Consider the following 8714-nt stretch of genomic DNA (forward strand, 5'->3'; position numbering starts at 1 on the left):
TGTGTGTGTGTGTGGTGTCAACATTTGTTATCACCACTTTTCATACTATTTTTATAAGCGTTGTATACCACTCTCTGATCACAATGATTAATGCTTAGTTTCACTTTGCACTGTGGTGTGGTCAGTTTTTTAGTTCATAACGTCACAGATTTTAAATGTTTTTTTGTGTACATGTTTTCTACGTGTTAAATGTCAATGCCTTAACTTAAACTGTCATGTTAATGACCACTTAGTCTAAGCTCTGTGTGCTTTGTATTGTGTCTGTCAGCCTGGTAACGTTTGACCGCAATAAAGGACTACTCTCTCTGCTATTCGCTGTTTGTTAAATGGATTCTATTGAAACTAAACTGACAGAGGGTGTTTGAGGCAATCCGTTTGAGCAAGGTTGGCCGTCATTGTAAATAAGAATTTGTTCTTGACTTGTCTAGTTGAATAGTTAAACTTTTTTTTATTTTTTTATTAGTTGAGGTGCAGAGTTGCTAATATTGATCACATACTGAGTAGTTATGTGGGATGCAAGGTGATTTGTAGATCAGTGATTCTGCACAGTTCAAGGGCAATGTAGTTGACCTCAAAGGAAGTGACAGACAGCAGGATGCATTCATATTTTGGGAGTTTATTAGAGTGGGTTAGACATTACATGGTGCTGATGTTAGAATGGGCCATGACAACTGGCCCTAACAACACAGCCTTTAGACCCAGCTCCTTCATGACATACTTAGGGGTCGGAATTATTTAATGAAGCTGATGAAATGACCTGGGAGAGATGAGATGGGGTTGATATCATTTCAACTACTATTTGAACCCAGATCTGGTTGAGAAAGTGATGGAGAGGGTTGTGAATGTAACAGAGTAGTTTGCTACTCCATTACCCTCTAGTCATATATTTCCCCTCACAGATACAAACACAGATCTTGTTATGGAAGCTCTTGATGTTATCGTATCTGACCGACACGTTCTGCTTGTTGTAGGGCACCATCTGGGTAGAGTCCCAGACCTCGATCTCTCCCTGCTTCAGGAAGGTGCAGATCTAAAGACACACTTACGTTAGGGTTGGAAGTTTACATCATCTTCAAAGGGAAGCCTGCTTCAGGAAGCTACAGATGTAATCTCACACACACACACTGTGTTTGAGTCCAAAATGGCACCCTGTTCCCCATATAGTACACTACCTTTGACCAGAGCACACAAGTAGGGCACTGTGTAAGGAATAGGGTGTCATTTCACACCTACTGTGTCCTGTGTCAGTTACTTCGTAGTAGGCCAAGAAGCCAGCCTGTCTGGTGAAGAGTCCGGCAGGGCCAAGGCCAATGGTGGGAGCGCCCACAGCAGTGTTAGAGCCACTGGCCAGCTGAAAGGTGTGGCAAATCCAGCCAGGAGCTTCTCGGCAGGGGCACTGTTGCTTTTCCAGTACTTCATAGCATAGTCCTTAGAACACACAGTATCTGGTACTGAGAACACTAAAGAGCGAAGGTTGGAAAAATAAAGATGTTACTCACGCTCAACTGGAACCTAGACAGGCAGGAAGAGACTGATTTGATAAGCAGGGGAAGAGATGGGTAGAGAGAAATATGAGGGGGAGATAGAGGGAAGTAGAGTGAAAGTGTCTCTCCACATTGTAGTAGATATGGTTTCCCTGACCAGCCGGTCCTTGGTAGAGGGCTGTTTTCTCCAGTGTTAAATTCCCAAGATCCATGGAAGTCATAGGTCATCACATTCAGAAGGCCAACAGCCTGAGTGTTAGGTAGAGAGATACAAATATATATTTAGTGGCTTGAATAAACAAACCATTTCCAATATGCAAGGTATTATTTGATAGATCATGCATGTTTTTGTCCACACATTTTGCATGAGAATTGATATCATTGAGGCTCAGTGTCTATGTACTGATCGTCCAATCTTGGGGATCTGGTATGCAGTGTCAATGGTCCTCTTTCCGGACACAGCTGCAGTCAGAATCAGACGAGGACGGTTGGTCATCTTTTCCTCAACCTCGAAGGCAGCCATCAGCTCCTAGAGGGAGACAGTACACAGATGGGTGTGTGATGACTAGCCTGTTCGGGTCAGGTTACTGTGGACCACACTCCTACAAGAGACATCTCACACCCGCCAGAGGGCGAGAGATCGAGATGTATGGAGGTGGGGAGTTTTGACACCTCACGCCCATTGTAAATCTTAAGGCAGCAGACAAAATTCATTTGTCCTCTCACTGTGAAGGAATGGAATGTATGATGGGCCTATGGCCTACCTCAGGACAGTAACATGCAATAAATGGACTTTGGGACAATATGTTTTGCCAGCCAAAATGGTAGTAATGACGATAGATGGAATATGAAAATGGATGTCGTTTATGTTATGTTATTAAAAGTTAAACAACGACATAATGAAAACATTGTAACTTGAAGAGTTTTCACAATATGTACCTGATGTTTGCATAATGTACGTTGTGTGGAAAATGTCCAGATCAAAGAGAATGTTTTTGTAAAGATGAAATGTGAAGTTGTCTAAATTGGATCTGAGTAAAATCCAGACCTTGCCTCGTAACTAGTTACGCCAAGAGAACTTGACCTAAAGGCGGAAACACCCATTTCTGACCCGAGGGTGCCCACGAGCTGCAGCCAAAGTTCAATTAGTTGTAACTCCAAAACGCAACACGAGATTGAAGAAGGCAAAGAAACCTTTTAACAATCTATGCTACGGATAAGTAGCTGTGTAAGAGGTTGAATTCAAGCAGGACCACCCGGTTATTCTCTCCAAGCAATCGTGTGTCTACACTGCTTTCATTCCCACGCTGGAACCACCTATATGGCTGATTAGCCGTCCTCAGAAGACCCCTCTTTCAGAACAAGTGCGAGGAAACAGACCACTAAGAGAAAGGACACTGACATCGTGAGGACAATCAGAGAGTTACATCCGGTAACCGAAGAAGTGCCGTCATCAGAGGAGAAGACGAACCCGGTCCATGAAGAGACACCCCATTGGAGCCTTTCGACACGTAATTGCATCATTATATTCTGACCCATTAGAGCGGCAGTTCGGGTCAAGGTTAGGGTTAAACTAAGCATAGTTTACAAATGTACCCAAGTGTGCTTTTCTCTCGTACTCTCTCCCTCTTTTTCTCTCTTTTGAAATCCCCATTTTGTGTAACATGTGTCATATTGTGTTGGTCCGCTAGGGACCTGTTTCAGTGTACTAAGTTCTATTCAATAGCCTAGACTGTGTGTTTGTGTATGTATATCTTATATTATCATTTTAGCTTGTTCGTAAATAAATACTCAACTCAATTGGTGTGGTACGGACTTATTTAGTGTGACTCGGGTTTGTGCAGATTCCCGGATTATGCAACGTTCAGAATGAGACTAGAGGAAATTAATTAATTAGCGACTGTTGTAAAATCGATATTCTGATATTCTTTGAGTTAATTTGGGAAATAGAAACGTAATAAAGCCAAACTGTCCCATGGTGCCCCAGGTTACTGAATTAATAATTACCTGATTCATTTAATCACGTAATTATAAACAGTTAATCATTTGATGAACAGCAGTCATCACATTAATCAATCCAACATTACAACAGGTGTGTGTGTTCATTCGTGTTTGTTCATTCATGTGTGTGTGTGTATATGTGTGTGTGAGTCTGACCTGCACCAAGATGGTGAATCTGTACTTGTCTGCGGGCCTTTGGAACTCCCAGTCAAAGTCCAGGCCATCAAACTGATACTGCTTCAGAAACTTAATCGCACCGTTGATGAACTTCTGGTGGTTGGCTGTACTGGACACTATCTCTGTGAACCTTGGGACACACACTGCTCAGACACTGTGTGTGCGTGCGTGTGTCTGATTCAGGCACGTACACACACATACCTAAACCAGGACTAAGCCTAACTCTTATATTTGCTTACAAGAACAGCAACCTAAAGACCTTGTCCGTCCGTCCACTTGCGGCCGAGTGCCAAAGTTCCCTCCAATTGCCAGCAAGGTCTTTAGGTTGCTGTTCTTGTAAGCAAATACAAGAGTTAGGCATAGTCCTGGTTTAGGTATGTGTGTGTACATGCCTGAATGAGAATGTGCGTACCTGCTTTAGTGTGTGTATGTGCGTGCGTGCGTGCCTGCGTGCAAGAGTTTGTGTTTGTCTGTGTGTTTGTGCATGTGTGTCTCTCTCACTGGTTCTTGAGGGCCAAGAACTATTCCGAAGAGTATCTCATCGTTCCATTCGGAGGTCTTGATCTCGTTGTTGGCCATGCAGATGAAGGTATAGATCAGATGGTCAAAGAGGAAGGGGTCCAAGTCAGCGATCAAATACTTGCCTGCTCCTGGACGGTACTGGCCCCAGTTTGTGAAATAACAGGACAGGATGTAGGAGGATCCTATGGAAAGGTATTAGTAATGGTAGAGTTGGGAGTCAGGCAGTTTCAGAGTCAGGGTTGACAGACTCTGTAAGTCACATTATTGTTTTCTGATTTGCTACATGTAAATCTCAAATGTACGTAAAATGGCCTCCCAGCAGCCTAAGGTGCAGAGTTACGTAACCGGGTGGAAGCCACTTGTTGATGGCTATTTAACAGTCTGATGGCCTTGAGATAGAAGCTGTTTTTCAGTCTCTCGGTCCCAGCTTTGATGCAACCTGTACTTAAGTCATTTTTTTGAGTATCTGTACATTACTTTACTATTTATATTTTTGACAACTTTTACTTTTACCTCACTACATTCCGGAAGGAAAGAATGTACTTTTTACTCATACATTTTCCCTAACACCGAAAAGTACTCGTTTCATGTTGAATGCTTAGCAGGACACAAAAATGGTCCAATTCACGCACTTATCAAAAAAATATCACTGGTCATCCCTACTACCTCTGCACTGGCTGACTTTGTCTGTAAATTATGTCTGAGTTTTGGAGTGTGCCCCTGGCTATCCATAAATTCAAAACCCAAGAAAATGTTGCCGTCTGGTTTTCTTAATGTAAGGAATTTAAAATATTTTATACCTTTGATACTTGTTTATATTTTAGCATTTACATTTACTTTTGATACTTAAGTATATTTAAAACCAAATACTTTTAGAATTTTACTTAAGTAGTATTTTACTGGGTGACTTTAATTTTTACTTGAGACATTGTCTATTGAGGTATTTTTACTTTTACTCAACTATGAGAATTTGGTACTTTTTCCACCACTGCTCGTAATGACCTCGCCTTCTGGATGATAGCGGGGTGAACAGGCAGTGGCTCGGGTGGTTATTGTCCTTGATTATCTTTTTAGCCTTCCTGTGACATCGTGTGCTGTAAGGTGTCCAGGAGGGCAGATAGTTTGCGTTGGGCAAACTGCACCACCCTCTGGAGAGCCTTGCGGTTGCGGGCGGTGGAGTTGCTGTACCAGGCGTTGATACAGCCCGACATGATGCTCTCAATTGTGCATCTGTAAAAGTTTGTGAGGGTTTTAGGTGCCAAGCCAAATTTCTTCCGCCTCCTGAGGTTGAAGAGGCACTGTTGCGCCTTCTTCACCACACTGTCTGTGTGAGTGGACCATTTCAGATGGTCAGTGATGTGTACGCCGAGGAACTTGAAGCTTTCCACCTGCTCCACTGCGTTCCCGTCGATGTGGATAGGGGCGTGCTCCCTCTGCTGTTTCCTGAAGTCCACAATCATCTCCTTTGTTGCCAACATTGAGTGAGAGGTTATTTTCCTGGCACCACACTCCCAGAGCCCTTACCTCCTTTCTGTAGGCTGTCTTGTCATTGTTGGTAATCAGGCCTACTACTGTTGTGTCATCTGCAAACCTGATGATTGAGTTGGAGACGTGCGTGGCCATGCAGTCATGAGTGAACAAGGAGTACAGGAGGGGGCTGAGCACGCACCCTTGTGGGGCCCTTGTGTTGAGGATGAGCGAAGTGGAGGTGTTGTTTCCTACCTTCACCACCTGAGGGCGACCCGTCAGGAAGTCCAGGACCCAGTTGCACAGGGCGGGGTTCAGACGAGCTTAATGATGAGTTTGGAGGGTTTGGTTTTGAATGCTGAGCTGTAGTCAATGAACAGCGTTCTTACATAGGTATTCCTCTTATCCAGATGGGATAGGGCAGTGTGCAGTGCAATGGCATTCTAGTTTGCTCAGTTTTTTTGTAAATTCTTTCCAATGTGTCAAGTAATATACATATTTATTTTTTTCATGATTTGGTTGGGTCTAATTGTGTTGTTGTCCTGGGGCTCTGTGGGGTCTGTTTGTGTTTGTGAACAGAGCCCCAGGACCAGCTTGCTTAGGGGGCTCTTCTACAGGTTAATTTCTCTGTAGGTGAAGGCTTTGTTATGGAAGTTTTGGGAATTGCTTCCTTTTAGGTGGTAGTAGAATTTAACGGCTCTTTTATGGATTTTGATAATTAGCTGGTATCGGCCTAATTCTGCTCTTCATGCATTATTGCTTGTTTTACATTGTACGCAGTGGATATTTTTGCAGAATTCTGCATGCAGAGTCTCAATTTGGTGTTTATCCCATTTTGTGAATTCTTGGTTGGTGAGTGGACCCCAGTATTTTTTGCCAGATCCTAATTTGTATGTCGAATTTGATGTTCCTTTTGATGGCGTAGAAGGCCCTTCTTGCCTTGTGTCAAGAGAATTTTCAATCCCAATGATAATAACTAACAATTATTAAAGCTTTGACTATTTCCTGAGGTTTGTAAGACCCTGGGTTTAATAAAAATTAGGCAAAGACTCAGCTTATGCAAAAGGTCCGTACAATTTATTCAGAGAACGTTCTGAAGTCCATAATACAAAGACATCCATTTTATAACTCACTCCCTATTTACGCACATACCTTCACACAAACAGTAGATATCCTACGCACATACATACACATGAACAGTAGATGAGTTGTATCTTTTCCCCATAGTTCTCACCACTGTTTATCACTACCAAGCCGACAGTTCCATTCCCCCGAGTTTAGAGGAACCTTGAAAGGACTTGTAAGGACTCCCTGTTCTATCATAAGTTTCTCAGAGTTCTAGCCAGGTCGGGTCAAACACAGTTGAATTGTCCTCGGTATTTTCTTAGACACACACACACACACCTTTCTCTCCCTCACATGTCTCTACCGAACGTTATTGGACTTATGTTTAGTACTTTAATCATTCATTATACATGCTACATAAATTAATAATCACTAATAGTTACATTTCAGGGTGGAATACTTTAATCATTACCTTTAAGCATATAATTCCCTTATCACCTTGTCTCTCAGATCGTTCACAGCTTTGTGTTTAGGTCGAGGTATGTATCGTTTTTGTGTGCTCTATGGCAACGGTGTCTAGATGGATTTTGAATTCGTGGTCCTGGCAACTGGACCTTTTTTTGGAATTCAGAACTGCAAAAATAATGAACTAATGTGGCGTTGTTCTACTACTCCTTCCCCTCAGACATGAAAATACACACTGTGGCAGACCAGGGGGTTTGATCTAAATGTTTACACAGTGTGACACCTCAGTGTGACACCTCAGTTTCAAGGGTGTTTATTTAAAACAATAAAGAAAAATTCAATAAACTGGTCTCCCCCAGGAGACCTCTTCCGGGTTACCGTCTTCTGGGCTCCACAGAATGCTGTCTCCTCTGGGAACCCCTTGGTTCTAGCAGACAGTGAGGTCGTCTATCTGGTAGCAACCTCTCACTACCTCAAATATAATCAAATAAATACAAAAATGTCACATGCGCCAAATACAACAGGTGAAGAACTTACCGTGAAATGCTTACTTACAAGCCCTTAACCAACAATGCAGTTCAAGAAATAGAGTCAAGAAAATATTTACTAAATAAACTAAAGTAAAAAAAAATCTAATAACAGGTTAGTCGAGGTAATTTGTAAAGTGACTATGCATATATAATAAACAGCGAGTAGCAAATATGTAAAACAAAGCGGGGGGGTCAATGTTAATAGTCCGGGTGGCCAATTGATTAATTGTTCAGCTGTCTTATGGCTTGGGGGTAGAAGCTGTTAAGGAGCCTTTTGGTCCTAGACTTGTAGCTCCGGTACCGCTTGCCGTGCGGTAGCAGAGATAAGTTAATGACCTTTCCCGTGAGCTGCCCTCCTGGCAGCTTTATTGGCCCCATACGATGGTGAGCAATCAGCCCCTTGATTAGTCACCAGCCCCAATTCGTCCTGGCCGGAGGACACGTCGAGACCTGGCACGTCCAACAGAGGGAGCCCCCACCAGGCCGCGGTACGCCGCAACTCTTAGAAAGAAAGGTGCTATCTAGAATCTACATGGGTTCTTCGGCTGTCCCCATATATTAACCCTTTGAAGAACCCTTTTTGGTTCTAGGTAGCACCCTTTTGAGGTCCATGTAGAACCCTTTATACAGAGGCTTCTACATGGAACCCAAAAGAGTTATACTGGAACCAAAAAGGGTTGTCCTATGGGGACAGCCAAAGAACCCTTTTAGAACCCTTTTTTCTAAGAGTGTAGGCTGGTCATGGGGCTGGCAACCCCAGTCCTTAGAAACAGACTTTGACCACAGCAGCATTGACAAAATGCATAGCTAGAGGACATTTGCCAGTGGCCTATTCCCTCCCCAGGGAGCCAGCGCCTTAGTATAGAGCCTTGTATGTTTGAATGTCGGGGATTGTCATTACAATTAAAATATAAATAAAATGTTAGCTTTGGTACAGTTAGTTATAAGCTAAATAAGCCAGAAAGTGCTTCTACTTACCAATGCCAATGAGTAGTTTGCCCAT

The 8714-nt window shown here is 42.9% G+C and overlaps 1 pseudogene; it reads right to left on the minus strand.

Moving 5' to 3' along the window:
* Positions 1-868: 868 nt before the first annotated feature.
* On the minus strand, positions 869-8714 carry LOC120064801 (annotated as a pseudogene).

This window comes from Salvelinus namaycush, chromosome 20 (genome assembly GCF_016432855.1).
Source record: "Salvelinus namaycush isolate Seneca chromosome 20, SaNama_1.0, whole genome shotgun sequence".
Taxonomy (NCBI): domain Eukaryota; kingdom Metazoa; phylum Chordata; class Actinopteri; order Salmoniformes; family Salmonidae; genus Salvelinus; species Salvelinus namaycush.